The following is a 15,486-nucleotide window of genomic DNA, read 5'->3' as shown; positions in this document are numbered from 1 at the left end:
ACAGGTCAGTTATGGATAGAAGGATAGGGATAATGAAGATAATGGTAGAAGATCTCATGATGAATAGAGGTTGGATAGAGATGAAACAATTAGAGATGGCGGGTTCTTGGACACACCTAATAGGAGAGGTAGTGGACATGGGCTTTACTCTAGTTTTGGTTAAAACAGGTACCATTGTAATCATCACTATCATCCTTACAGGGAATGACGGGGAATATTTTCCATATGATTTCAAGAGAGTAAAGCCACCTACATTTGATGGAGAGTTGAAGAAGTTTGAAGATGTAAAGGCATGGTTACTTGGGATGATGAATTTCTTTGAGTTGCATGAATATATAGATAACATGATGGCCAAGATAGTTATTTTCAGCCTCAAAGGGAAAGCAAACATCTGGTGGGAATATGTGATGCGGGTCAGAGACATAAGGACATAGTAGTTGAGTTGTCATGAATTCAAAATACTTTTTAGGAATAAGTACTTGTCAGAAAGGTATTATGACAGTAAATCCAAGGAGTTCTATGAGCTAAATATGGGATCGATGAAAGATGTGGAGTACATGACTAAGTTCCTGGAGTTATTGAGGTATGTATCATATCTTAAGGATGAGAATGCCAAAGTTCAGATATTTTTTAGTGGATTACCATTAGAATTTAAAGATCGGATTGAGTATGACGAGCCTTGGTTGCTTGAAGAAGTAATTGGAAACTTGAAGCATTGTTATGAAAAAAAGAGTAAGACAAATTCTCAGCGAGGTTGGAAAGGGAATGATAAGACTAAAGGAAAATGGCCACTGAAGTGAACAAGACCTCAGGATGTAGGTGATAAAGAGAATGTTATTCCTTACAAGAAGTTTAATGTAGTCGAAAAGGGACATGTGGCACAACCTGGAGGGAAGCTGAATAAAAGTGAGGGTAAGGGACAGTTGCACTATTGGATATGTGGCAAGGAGCATCTCAAGAGGGATTTACCATCGTATCAGGGTGGTAGGACACAAATATACAGTGCACCAGAAGCACAAATAGTTGAGGATATTGGGAAAATCATTCCTCATATTTATGCAGCGTTGGATAACAGGCAAGCGGATCACCATACATCTATTATTGAGATGGATGGTAAGATTTGTGATCAATTTGTTTCTAATTTTATTGACCATAGATATAATTATAGTTATTTTAATCTTGACCTGATGGATTAGTTTGGTTTGAATAAAGAAGTGCATGAAAAGTCTTGGTTAGTGCAGTTGGCCATAGGTACTAAGAAGAGAGTTCAACATTGGGTAAAATCTTGTGCATTTGAGTTGAATGGTATGTCCACATCATCACATATTATTCAAAACTTAACATTGTGTTTAGTGTCGTAGGCTCTCCTGCGACGGGTCGCTTCCTATTGACTTTAGCTCATTATCCAGGAAGTTGATCTAGAAATCTTTAGTACCTTAAAGCCTGCATGCCTTAATGGAAGGTTTCTTTCCTTCGATGATAGGTTCTCATCATTGACCTTTGATTGAATTATTCTATGAGTGTTTAACTCAAATCATCTATTCACACTTCATCGATTGTACTGGGAGTACCTTTGAGAGCCATTGTCATTATTGGTGTTTTCTCTTGCACTTGTTAATGATTCACATCATTGAGCGGTAATCTAGTGGTTTCTACCATGTTCAACTTTGAGATATTCACTCACATGGATAGACTCATATTACAAATCGAGAGATGGAGATCAAGACACTGGATCTAGTTTCGTCAATCCAAACTACAAGGAGTTATATATGCATAATTGTGTAGAAAAATTCATAACTGATTCTTGTCTCCATACTTTTGTCTACTACTGATATGATTCTTTAGTTTTACCGTTATTATTTATTGAGTTAGTTTTTCTCTAAGTATGGGAATGCCTACCTTAGTGATGATTATATATATTGCATTGTAATCCTTGAAAGATTTTTACAAGTTTCCGACCATTGTCTTTGATCCAATTTTTGGCATGATAAAGCACTTCAACCTTTAAAACTTATTTTTCAAACTTCCCACTTTAGAGGGAAATATGTTACACATCATTTTTTCACCGTGACACTTGGTTGGTAAAATGGATCTCTCACCATCCATAACATGTCCCATTGCACTCCCTTAGAGGTCAAACAATCAAAAACCCTTGAAGAAGATGATAATTTTGGGTAAAGTGGCTTGTATACCTTATTAAGTATGATATGTGCACTTTTTCTAGTAAATTTCCATGCTTGTGCATTTTCTATCCTTGATAATTGTGCAGAACTGTGCTTTGTCTTCCACTATAGACCGCGTAGGTAAAGCAAAGAAAATTAAAATTAAAAATTGAATTCCAGAAGAATTGTTGGTTGAATATATCCCAAATGAAAGCTTGTAGGTCATATCTATTCGATTGAGACCATTCAAATCATGGAGCTAATTCCCTTTCATCAAGGAACCCTAATCCCCCAATTAGGGGATCTCATCCTCCTATTTTGAATCTCAAACTACTTCCTCGTAGCCTATAAATTGACTAGAGGATAGAGGGGTTGAAGAGGTCAAGGAAGATAGAATTATGTTGTTTGATTAAGATTGGAAGGCTTATCATTTAAGGAGAGGGCTGGAGGAATTTTAGAGGAAATTCATGATATCAAGGTAGAGGTTGTAAGGCTCTTATTTATCATTGAATTAATACAAATGAATCCTTTTTTCCATTGTATTGCCCTATTGAAGTGATGAATGATTTATATTTCTTTGGATATTTATTAAGAAAATTTCAATTTCTAATCTCCTTGATCATGAGATTAAGCTTTCTTGAATTGTTATATTGCATATTGCTTTGATATTTCTTATGTCTGTGGTTGTTGGTGTTTTCAAGCATTGAGAATATACATCGAGACAGAGAAGGGATCTCCATCAATCATTTCACAAATAGGTAAGAGGCTTATTCTCCTTCTTTTACATTTACAATTCAAAATAAGTAATCTTATGGAAAGAGCTATTTAATTATCTATTTGTTTCTAGTTTCCTTTAGGTTCTAGGGAGATCGCAATTGTCAGCAAGAAGGATTTATCCGCCTAGCACCCGTATGCTTAGATCTATTGTTATGACCTGTAGATTACATATTTGTGACATGTTTGAAGAAATTCCTGTCATGGATAGTAGGGGTTAGATCAATTAATTGTACAAGTGATTGCATTAGTAGCCTTATTATATTTTTCTTTATCATTTGTTAAAGTTTCATGAAGTTCTAGGCAGTGGCCTGAGACCTAGACCTGTAAAAGTGGCTTAGAACCCAGGGTCACTGGCACAAAATAAAATGAAAAAGTCTATATTCACTGGCATGCCTTGTTGTGGGAGTGACTTGAAGGCCTCAATCACATGCATGGCTTGTGATGGGAGTGTCTAAGGGGCCAAATTAGTCAAATGTCAAGAAAGGGTTGGTCATCCAGAAGTGTTGGTTAGCTCCTGAAGGTTCTGTAATATGTGTGGAAGGTTAGAATGGAATTTTTTTGTTGGTTCCACTTTGTTATCTATACATAGGGAGTTGAATCACATCAAAGTAGCCTCTCGTTATAGGTTTACCCCAATGGATCATTTAACTTAGGTAAATGTGGGAGGAGGGAGTTACACCTATTGTGACTCTTCACATTGGTGGGTTAGTCCTTCCTAATACTTTGATTGATTTAGGTGCTGTCATCTTTAACAATTCCTCCCACATTTACCCAAATTCACAAGCTCACCAGGGTAAACATGAGATTAGAGTTACTATGCAAGTTTTGATTTCCAAGATGCACTTATGTAACACGGGGTCCACATGTTCACAACTTATTGTAAACACCTAGTGGCACATGATCACACTATTATCATCCTAACTTGATCCAACAGTTATTATTTTCAGTTTCATTTCCTTAAATTTAACACGACCTTCTATTTTTGGCATTTTTTCGGGTTCTAAACTTCCGAGATCGTTTTGAGTGCCTAAACGACATTTTTAGGGAAATTAGAGAGATTGAAAAATGTTATTTCAAAATTGTTAATCTACTTTCAACTTCCTCGTGGAGATATTCAAAACGAGGTATTATAATAGTCAAACGAAGATCGTATGCCAAAGTTATGACCTCGGGAAGTTGGAGGTCAAAATTACTCATTTATGCAAACACTTCATGTACTGATACTTATTTGAAAATCATTAATAAGGTGTAATTCCCTCTCATTATAGCAGCCATAACATTTATTAGATCATGCATTCAATAACCAATCATTTTCCAATCAAAAGAGGATAAGAGACATAACTAGAATCTATCATGAAACCATGCTTATAACTAGAATATAACCATAATAATAACAATGATATAAAATCCATCAAAGCCACATCATAACAAGTACCTTTTCTCATAGAATAGAAGAGGAAATAACTATTATAAACATATGTAAAAGCCAACCAAGTCAAGGACTTCCACGTACCACTCTACCATAGATTGGGTTGATCCAGATCTCTCTTTCATCCAATCACCCCTGCGCCATATTCCAAGCATGAATGTGGGATCTAATGGAATAAACCAATCAAAACCAAACCAAGGCTTCTAGAGGAAAAAATACCTCAACCTTCAACCAATGATTCCACCTCATGGTTGGACATGACTAACATCAATAGATCAGTCTCTACCCAAGTTGTCTAGGGCTCTGGAGCATTTTTTCCAACCTGAATCCATGACTAGTAACTCAACCCACAAATTTTGTAGGGCTCCAAAGCGTTTGTCCAACCAAGGCTCCAAGACTAGTAACTCAACCCACCAAGGGATCAAGAGCGTTTGTCCAACCAAGGTTTCCAGGTTTAGTAACTTAACCCAAATTGTTCTAGGGCTTCCAGAGCATTTTTCGAACCAAGGCTCGAAGAACTAATAACTCAACCCACGACCATAAGGAACATGAGAACCTATCAGAAAAAAAATGGGAAACCCCACAACACCATGGCTATCCAAGAAATGTAAAGGTTAGGAAAAACCATTGTCAATTCAGGCAATCCTCCATGCCAATGGAAGATCATAACCAAATAACCACATGCATACCAAAACTAGCAAGTAAATCATACATGCAACCTTGTACCTACAACGAAATCTAATTGTAGCTTTTGATCCCTTTGTCCCCTTGTGCTTTCTTAATTTCCTTTGCCTTCTTTCGCCAAATCCAATGTGCTCCAAGATTTCTCTATGTGTGGAAGAGTGTGTGTGTGAGAGAGAGAGAGAGAGAGAGAATAGAAGAGACCTCTAAGCTAAAACTAAAAAAGAAAGAAAGAAAGAAAGATATGAACTTATCCTCAGAAGTCTTTTTACCATTGAGGCCTCTAGTTTCTTCACTTTCATTTATTTTTCCTCACATGCAAATTTGTGTTCTTTCATCTCCCTTTTCTCCTATTTTCCTTTCCTTCATAAATAAAATGCCAATAAATGCCTCTTTTCCTTTGCCAACTTCTATAGCCATTAATTAATCACAAGTGATCCCCATCACTATGTTTTTTCCCAACGTTCATCTTGGAATACGTATCCCATGACCTTGGTCTTATTTTTCCCTTTATTAACTTTATTACATGGCTTTTTAACTGGGGTTGTTACACCATCAATATAATGATTAAGGAAGTAGTGGAACTACTTGGGTTTATCAATTTAATACCAAATCCTAGTAGTTTTGAGTTAGTAGATAGGTCTAAAATATGACCTGAGAGGAAATTAGAAGATATTATCATCTTAGTTGATTCTTGGCAGTAAGTAGTAGACTTCATGGTGCTTCAACCCTAAACATGCTTAGGTGGACATCCTTTGATTTTAGGAAGACCATGGTTATCTACTTCTGATGCTTATATAGGATGTAGATCTAGGTGTAAGACTATCTCGGATGGACATACTACCAAGTTCCTTGTCCTTAATCCTTCTTCCAAACCCAGTTGTGAATTTGAAAACCCTCCAGAATCAGAATATAAGTTGGAAGAAATTGATGCTCGTCTAATAATCACTATAAGTACATCCTTATAGCTTAAAAACAAGATAGAGGATGATGTTATCAATGATTTCATTAGTGATCCTTCTATTTCTACACCTTGTACATCCTAGTTGATTAATGTTGCAATAAACAAATATGGTGAGGAAGAACTTTTTGATTAGTCTATTACACGTGATATACTCACCACCTCTGGTCTTAAAAGTATACTTGTAGACATTGAGACGGGAAAAATCCTTAATATTAATCCAAATTTATCTGCTAGACATAGAGAAATACTAGTGTTGTTACTCAAAAAGAGTAAAGAAGCTTTTGGATGTGATTATAAAGACATGAAAGGTATCCATCATACTTTAGCTACTTATCATATTTATTTAAAAGAAGGATCTTTGCCTATTAGGTAACCTCAACATAGAATAAATCTGGCTTTAAAAAGCATTTTAAAGGAAGAACACTAAAAAAATTTGGATGAAAATTTCATCTATCCCATTTTTGATAGCCAGTGGGTATCTACACTAGTTACTATTCCTAATAAAAATGGGAAGTGGAGAATCTATGTGGATTACAAGGACCTGGATAAGGCCACTCAAAAGAACCATTTTCCATTACCTTTTATTGATCAGGTCCTAGACATAGTGTTTAGGAAGAGATTCTTTTCTTTTTTGGATGCATTTAGTGGTTATAATCAAATTCAAATTACCCATAAATATCGGGATAAAAATACCTTTACTTGCTCCTAGGGAAGTTATGTTTATAGGGTCTTACCTTTTGGATTGTGTAATGTACCTACAACATTTCAACAATGAGTATTAAGGATTCTTGTTGATATGGTTAATCACTATTTAAAATTTTTCATGGATGCTTTTACACCTAATGGGAGTAGATTTGATGAATCCTTGAACAACCATGAGAAATTACTCGAACGTTTCATTCAAACCCACCTTCACTGATTAGTGGAAGTTTGATTTTAAAAGGTTAACATTGAATTTCCATGTCATAATGTGTAAGCCAATCAAAATCCTTTAAAATTTAAAAGAGATACAAGTGTGACTAGGCGTTGGCAAATTTTTTAATAATATAATTTACATATCTTAAGCATGAATGGTGCCAAAGTGATAAGATACTACATTAAGTATTAAAAATTAAATTAATATCTTTTGTACTAATTTGAATTTTATTTTACTTTTTTAGTTTAAATTTTATTAAATCTTGTGTTAATAAATTTTAAACTTTCCTTTTTAATTTAAATTGTGGTAATTTTGAATTTACATTAAATTAAATTTAAATTTAAATTAAATTTTAAATTTGTTTTTTAATTTAAATTTTATTAAATCTTGTATTAATAAATTAATTTAAAGATAAATGATATATATTTTTATTTTGATAAATGTTACATGTATTTGGGTAATTTTGATAAAAGTCAAATAATAAAAATGATATATTAAAAAATTGTCTACATAATATTATTTTATTACTTTTTTGTTATGTGGCTATTTTTTAGTTGAAATTTCCACTAGTATCATGATTTTTATAAAAAACCAATTTTATGGTTAAAATAAAATAAAATAATCAATATAAAATATATGTAATTCATATATATAATATTAAAATAGTACTTAACATAAATATAAAAATACATGATAGATAAATATGAAATTTACATGGTAAATAAATATGTAGTTAAATAAACTAAATTGATAATAATAAGCATAAAAATTTATATTGAAATTACTATCGTTACCTTAACAATTTTTTTACTATTAGAGTAGCAACATAATAATTTAAAAATCTTATCATGACCATAGTAATTTAATGGTTTTTATAATAATAATTAAAAATTTAGTAATATTTATGGGTAGATTTGGAGTATGTTTTAAAAGTAATTTTTTATTAGTATATTTGGAATATGTTTTAAAAGTAATTTTTTTATTAGTAATATTTATTATTAGATTTGGAATATGTTATAAAAGTGTTTTTATTTAGCTAAAAGATTGTTTTCCTCAAGTATAAAGAACAGGGATGGAATTTGATGGGCAAATTGCTCACGGGGTGATTTCCATGTCTAATACAGGTAAAAAAAAATTCAAACCTTCAACATCCTTTGTTAAAATAATCAAAACACATAACAGAAACCGTCAAATTTGACAGAGGTTTTAGATTTGAAATTCCTACACTGATAAAGAAACAAGTTAATAACCTAAATATATGAAAAAAGCAATCAATTTGAATTCACAAATAATAGCCATAAATAAATTTATCCATAATTAATTTCACTACTAAATTACAATAAATTTTCCCATTGTTACATGTCATATTCAATATCCCATTATTCACACGTAATAGTCAATATCACATTATTCAACTATGAAATATGTGCAAGCATTACTATTTTCCATACGTCAAATTTTAAAAGGTGATTTTGCCATTCACTAATTTGTTGTCTTGTCTGAAAATCATTATGGCCTTTTCGGCCCTCAACAGCTTTGCATTATTGAAAGTGAGTTTGTTGGTCCCCAAAAGGACCTCTCATGATATGAGATAAAAGTAGATTATAGATAAATATAAAATTAAAATATATTAAATGAGTTATAATAATGGTAAAAGATTGTATCGAAAATATTATTGTTACAGTAACAATTTAATAATAGGAAAATGTTGCTATTATAATAAAAATAATAATGTAAATTTTGAAATGGAAACTAATATGATTATTCTTTTGAGTTGACCAGCGCAGTCATGACCAACCTAGTAACACTGGTCTGTCAGGACCGGATAAGGCCGAGGACCTTACAAAGAAATCTCAATATTCTAGCTTCGTTATATACGTGCTTATGGCAACTAACTACTATCTTGGTATCTCGGAGGAAGAGGCTCGAAGTATATAAAGGTAGCTATAGCCTGACTTACGAAACGAACACCTTATTCACTGGTCAGGCCGAGTGGACACCCAAACTGAGTCATAATGTTATCAAAGATGAATTTCGCTATGGTGTGCGTGAACCAATCTTTCAAAGGCGCAAAAAAGTCAACCAATTTTGAAAAGTAGTAATGCAGAATACACTTCTTTTTTTTCGGAGCATATTTTTAACACTTTAAATTTTCTTAAGTATCAAACATAAATATTTGTTTTTAAATGTTAGTGATTTTCATCTTGTTTTGAAACGTGTTGATGTAGCATCAACCCCTTTTTTTTAGAGGGTTTATTTTTGGCACTTCAAATTTTCTAATGTATTAAGTGTGGATATTTTTTTATAAATGTTACATTTTTTGACATTTTTATTGTTTTTTATTTTATATCCAATTGTTTTTTAAATCATGATTACTTAACAAAATTTCTAGTTGTTTTTTTTTTTTTTAATTTTGATTAATTAAGAAAAAACAAATATAAAAATATAAAAATAAAAATAAAAAATAAAAACATAAAAAATGTAATTTTTTTTATATAAAGAAAATTTGGAAAAAAAAAAAAAAAACAAAATTTAAAAAAAAATAAAAATAAAAATAAAAATTAAGTAAATGAAAATACAAAATTTTAAAAAACCTTACCAAACAACTAAAAATATAATTTAAAACAAAAAACCTAGATTTGGAAAAAAAAAAAAAAAAAAAAACTAGAAAATTAATAAAAAAAATCCAAAGAAATTTAAACGTCTTAAATAATTCATAAACAAAATTAAAAAACTACTAAAATTAAATTAAAAACATTTGAAAAAACACAAAAATTTATAATAAATCTAAAACAAATAGAAATAAAAACTCAAATTAAAAAAAACAAAACAAAAAAACAATTAAAAGAATAAAGAATAAAGAATCAGCGCTCAGCCGCCCAAGGCCACCGAGCAGCCCGTGGGGGGCAATTTTTTGTTTTTTTTTGTGTGTTTGATTTTTTTTTTTTAAGTTTATTATAATTTTTTTTGTGTTTTTTTAGATCTTTTAATTTTTTTTTGTTTTTGTTTTTTGTTAAGCTTGGTAGGACTCTATCATTTTCAATTTTACATGTCCATTATTCACCCTGCAACGATGGGAGGGTAGTACAAGATTCGAACCCAAGATCTCTGGTTCGGTGAGACTTCATTCACGGCCATCGCCACTTGAGCTACACCAGGCGGACTAAATATTTTTGTTTTAATTTTAGTAGTTTATTTATTTATTTTTTTGTTTTATAATTTTGTTTATAAATGATTTAGGATGTTTTATTTATTTTTTGGTTTTTTTTTTCGTTAATCCCTTAGTAGGTTTTTTTTTTTTTAACATTCATTTATTTTTTAATGGTTTTTAAATTCTTGTATTTTTATTTGCTTAGTTTCATAGTTTTTTCAAATTTTGATTTTATTTTTATATTTATAATTTTTATGTTTTTTTTTTAAATATGTTTTGTAATTATTTATTCCTTTATATTTTTTTAATTTTTTTTCAGTGTTTTAATTCTTATCTTTTATAGGTTAATGTTGTTTTTCCTTTTTAACATTTTTATGATTGATTTTTTTTTGTTTTTTATTTTATTTTTATGTTTTATTTTTTTCTTGTTTTTTTAATTAATTCTTTTTTTTTTTTTTAATTTATGTTTTTTATTATTTTTTGAAATTTTAATGTTTTTCGGAGTCATGATAAAATATTTTATGCCGTTATTTCAAAATGTTGAAAATTTATTCCTCGAAAAAAAATAAAAAATAAAATAAAATTTTATCAACACATATTGAAAATTTACTCAAAAAAGAAAAAAAAAGAAAAAAAAAAAAGTGTTATTCCAGCATCAACACTTTTTGTTTTTGACATTATTTTTTATATTTTTTTTTGGCTACAATTCCGTTCTAAATTTATAATTCTAGTTTCAAAATTTACGTTATTAAACTCAATCATTTTAATAAAAATTGTTATTCAAGCCCAAAAAGTATTTCTTTTATTAATAATATACATGATCATATATTCCCTTCACAAAAGATATACTATACTATTATCCCACAGGATGCCTAAGCAATACTATCTTCCATATGTCAAGATTTGAAAGGTCAGTTCCACATTCAGTGTTTTGTTTTGTTCTTGAGGGAATCTGTATGCCCTTTTTCTTCTTTTTCCATTTATCAATATCGAAATTGAGCTGTAGTCCCCTTAATGCGCCAAAGTAAAATCACTTCGAATATTCTTCCCCTCTTATTATATAAAATATATGTTTTAAACCTTATGGATTTTGAATATTCTTTTCAAAATAATTAACTATATGTTTTTAATATTGCGTAGATTGATATTGAAGTTCGAAATTATGAGTAGCTTTAATAATTTAATAATAAAACGAATCTAGCCATCCAATCTAATAGTGTTAAAGTAACTTTCACTTATCTAGATGCTTTGGATGTATATGGTTACTTAATTTGAGAGGGCCAATCTTCAATAGTGGTTGATCAATCTCATCCATGCCTTCACGATGCTCTTTTATACATTTCTCCTTTGTTAGGTTTTTTTTCAAATGTACATGTTCAATCTTGCTTTAGTAATTTTCTTTGTTATTTTGTTTATCACATATAAGTTAATTTAATTATTTTAAGTTTTGAATCAAGATTAATTAAGTCATATTCATAATTAATGAATATACACACTATTTCAACAATTTGTTAAATTAATATGGTAGCAACCTTCTGTAAGCTTGTGTATTCGTGGTAGTAAATTTCAATGCACACATTTCAATCTACAAGACTCTCTACTTCATTTTTCGAAGATGGGGAATGACTTTATTCGGACTATAGATTTGTTAAGTGGGTGTGCTTGCGTGATTATAATATTTCTCTTAATCTCACTGGATGCATGGAAGGCGATCAAGAGAAAAGTTTTCCAGGAGGATTTCTAGTTCTGAGCGCTCTTACTCTTCAATTCATAAACTATGTTGATTATTCCAGCGTTAATGTAATTTCAATAATGCGACATATGACAGAAGATAAGAATGTGACTTCAGGAACAGAAGATAAGAATGCAACTTCAACAAAAGAAGATATAAAAGATTAGGTTTAGCATGTAATTGATAGTGGAAGACTTGTGATTGTGTATTCATTGTTTATTTTCTCCCAGGATTCATAAGTTCTCTCTTTAGAAGTGTTTGGGCCAACATTGGAGCATTGGTATTAACCGTAGTAGCACATGTTCTTTTTGACATGTATTCTTCTGATGAGGTATGGGTCAATGTGTTCAATGTTATTCTGTGCACAACCATGACATTTTTGGCTTTTCGTTCTATTTGTGTTGTCTTAGCTGGTAAAACTATTCGTATCATCATCAATAAAAAGCTTCATTCACTCGTTTCATCTTGTAGAAACTATGGAAATGTTGAGCATCATGTCCTCAGTTGTTGGATTGTGGTTCGTTGTAGCCAACTAGAATATATAATGGCAAGTTCCTACAAATAGATCAAGTTTAGTTCAAATGGAGGACTTTTGGACCAGGAGTATTACTGAGTTGAAATATGGACCATTAAACGGCCCCATGTTTTGGGAGAAAAGAAATCGCAACTGAACACAACTAGAAGTTCATATTGTGGATTTAATCATAGCATTCTGTTACATACTTTATTATTATTTATAGGCCTTTTACTGCAAAAACTTGTGGTCTCAATCAGCAAAGCTTCTTGCTTTGTCTCTTGGATTCTATTCATGGATGTTCTAAAGATCCATGAAAAGATTCTTTTGTTGTGTGGCTCGAGCAAAGAAAATTCAAAATTTTCTAGTTATTTCATAACCATGTCTCAAGACACTATTACACATGAGAAGTTTTTAAGACAATAGTCGAGACAATATTTGAGTAAATTGTCTCAATTTGAGACAAAAACAAACTTGTGTATTGTCTTAAATATTGTCTTTAAACAATAAGTGTCTTAAAAAGTTGTCCCTATAAAGACAATATATAACACAAACATTATTGTCTTTTAGGAGACAATTTCATTTTTGTCTCTCCAAAAGCAATAGTTGGGATTAAAGACATTGTCTTTATAGAGACAATAAGTCTTTAATTCTAGCTATTGTCTCTAAAGACAATAAAAAATTATATTTAAAAGCAATACAATATCGCTTTTGTCTCTTTAGAGACAATATAAAGCAATGAATCTAGATAAATATCTCGCCATTGAAATAAATCAATATACAAAATATCTAATTTAAAAATAAAATACAATATCATTTATTAATTCATGTCAAGGCACAATGGAATCAAACCACCAACCTCCTGGTTATCAGGCAGATGCTTTTCAATTAAGCTAACACCCTTTAAAAATTTATGAGAGTTATAGCAGTGCTTGACATTGCATATATAGGTATGATTTTAAAAAAAATGCTCAACACAACATAATATTTATTAAATCTACAATCATGCAGCACCCATTTTTAACTTAATAAAAAATAATTCAATCGAGTTACCTAAATTTCAGACCCTTATATCATGAGCCACACAACAAGCTAATAATACACAATTAGCTACAAACAATTTAATCTAGTCCTACAAAGAAAAGTAACTAGAATTAGCAGAAGTTATTAATATCTTGCCACAACAATTAACTTTCATATTGTTTTCTGCATCAGATTTTGTCAATAAAGAAATACAAAAAGGGTTCCAAAAAAGCTTCAAATCACTTTCATTTTCACCATTACCACTTGGTTTGATTGATTGCAGCGAAATGAATATTTATTTTAACCCATTTGAACACTCATGTCTATATGAAAACCTCATTTAGCAAACATAATAGCTCCCTTAGCCCAACCTATGCTCTTCCCTGCCATGTCTATATATGAAAAGCTCGATTTTCCATATCTGTCAACTGATTTTAATATACAAATGAAAACACTAAAAAGCCCCATACATGAACTTAGATCCAAATTAATTTAATTAAATGCTTCAAACGAAATATTAATTTAATCTTAATTAATTAGTAGTGCATAAATCTTCCATTGCTATCATTGGAACTATTGAGAAGTATGGGATGGGTGCAGATAAGTTTTATGAGTTCTATGTATATCTATTAGCCGAAGCTCAAATCTAGTCCGCATCTTGAAAACTTCAAGATTGAAATGATCTAAAAATCTAATTTTGTAACTCCTGGTGATGCGAGGATCAAAAATCCCCTAGTGATGCGAGTATCCAAACATCACATCTCCCATGATAATTAAATAAACAATCATAATCCCCACATTGTTTACAATAATAAAAATATCTGATAAAACCCTGGTAGAATTCCCACAAAAAAATTCAATAGTTTCACCATAATTGGAAGCCTTCAAGTGAACAGAAAACTCGACCAGTAACTCAATGCTTTTTCCTGAGAGAACACCCATCGGGATTATCACTACAAAGCATAATGGCATACCCAAAACTTTCATTGTTGCAGGCAGTGCCATAATTCTTACACCAATTACAATTGTTTCCAAATTGAAAATTGTACTAGGGATACCAGATCTAGACTTCATTTCTATTATCCTTGATTTTTCTATTGACAATAGGGGGAAATCATCATTGTCTTCTGAAGGCAATGCTTTTGAGGTAACCCCATTAACGGACTTCTTGATATCTGCCTCGTGGTCTAACGATATGTCCTGCATTTGCAGCTCGATGAACGAGTGGTTTATTGGTCCCTTTATTGTATACCGGATTGAAATTTCTCGAGAGATATTGAGAATTGTTTTGATTACTTGATTTGAAGGAAAAATAGAAGATCGTCTTTTGGCCTCCTCTGTTTGATGAGAATTTCTATTGATTAGGAAAATGAATGATAAGATCGGCTTCTATTTAAAGTCTTAAGTCTTCTCCTTCTGGTGAAAGGAGGATGAAAATAATGAAGAGAGATGAATCATTTGAATTGTCATCCAATTTTGCTAAGTTAGGTACCTATCCAACATTTTACCTTCTCTAAATTCATATGTCTCAAGTTATGAAGTCCCCTAACTGATGGGCTGGTGGTGTTTTCTCAAACAGTTTGTTTGGCAGTGATTTTTTCTCTTTCACTTTGGCCTCTAGTTGTGCTTCAAGATCTTGTACTTGAATGACATGTAAAATTATCCAAAACCTTAAGACTGTACAACATAAAAAATAAATATCCCTAGCAGATGAGACTGTAGTGCATTGAACTGAAAGGTAAAGTTAATCTGAAAAGAGAATATAATGTTTCAACATTAACTTCTCTTGGATATGTCTACACGTATGTTCTTTTCCTTTAAGTTTTTCCAGATATTGCAATCTCTCCTTCTCTTCTTGTTGTATCTGCTCTTTGAGCTTGATTTCAAGTTGTTCTTCTAGTTCTTTTTGTGTCTGTAATTGTTGCCCTTTCACTTTGGCCTCAAGTTGTGCTTCAAGATCCTTTACCTGCATGACTAGCAATACTAGGAAAAATATTAATTTAATACAGTCAACCAAACAAATGAAATCTTTAGCACTTGAAAATAAAGTTAAATAAAAAATGAAAATAAGAATTACCGTCTCTTGAAGATTATATCCAGGGCTCTTTACATTCTAATAATATTCAAGTCAAAATCA

General features: G+C 31.0%; 1 pseudogene; it reads right to left on the bottom strand.

Moving 5' to 3' along the window:
• The window catches only part of LOC149259594 (kinesin-like protein KIN-14R), a 19,967-nt pseudogene extending 4,646 nt beyond the window's left edge, over positions 1 to 15,321 (bottom strand).
• Between the last annotated feature and the right edge of the window lie 165 nt (positions 15,322 to 15,486).

The sequence above is a fragment of the Pinus tabuliformis genome, chromosome 6 (genome assembly GCF_031772625.1).
Source record: "Pinus tabuliformis cultivar Carrire ecotype Pingquan chromosome 6, CPIR1, whole genome shotgun sequence".
Taxonomy (NCBI): Eukaryota; Viridiplantae; Streptophyta; class Pinopsida; order Pinales; family Pinaceae; genus Pinus; species Pinus tabuliformis.
The sequence above is the reverse complement of the archived record's forward strand: the minus strand, read 5'-3'. Positions and strand labels throughout refer to the sequence as shown.